The sequence below is a fragment of the Fulmarus glacialis genome, unplaced genomic scaffold, assembly GCF_000690835.1.
Source record: "Fulmarus glacialis isolate BGI_N327 unplaced genomic scaffold, ASM69083v1 scaffold18572, whole genome shotgun sequence".
In the NCBI taxonomy this organism is placed as follows: Eukaryota; Metazoa; Chordata; class Aves; order Procellariiformes; family Procellariidae; genus Fulmarus; species Fulmarus glacialis.
Window position 1 is genome coordinate 1 of NW_009197416.1, and position 533 is coordinate 533.

The window sequence follows — 533 nt, forward strand, 5'->3', positions numbered from 1 at the left end:
CTGAGCAACAGCAGACAGTGCATACCCCCCTCTTTGGGGGATGCATTGGCACTGAGCTCAGAGGGTATTTCAGCACCTTGCTTCCTTCACTGGGGAAAAACTCCCCCCAAATCCTGTGTACAGTGAAGACCCCATCTGGTGTCTTCCCTCTGAGTGCTGGGTAAACTGAGGCATGGAGCGGGCAGGGCTCCGGCTCTTCTCCTGCAGCAAGGGCAGATGCGGAGGCTGGCAGGGAGCCCAGGTGTCCTGCATCCCAGTCCTGCGTCTCCCTCTGCTTCACCCCTCTGACCGCAGCAGGGTGAGTGACGGAGGCTTGCGACTGCTGTGCGTGCCCAGGTGCCTTACCCGCCCGCTCAGGGAAATTTCCATGGGCGACTGAGGCAGGGAGTGTGGTCGGGCTGCTCCAAGGACAGCCAGAGCCTCCAGCCTCACCGAGGGGGCTGGAGGCACTGAGCAGAGGCTGCTTTCCTCCCATGCCAGCCCCCACAAATGCACCCCCAGCCAGAGCCTGTGGCTGGTGTTTTGATCCCAAT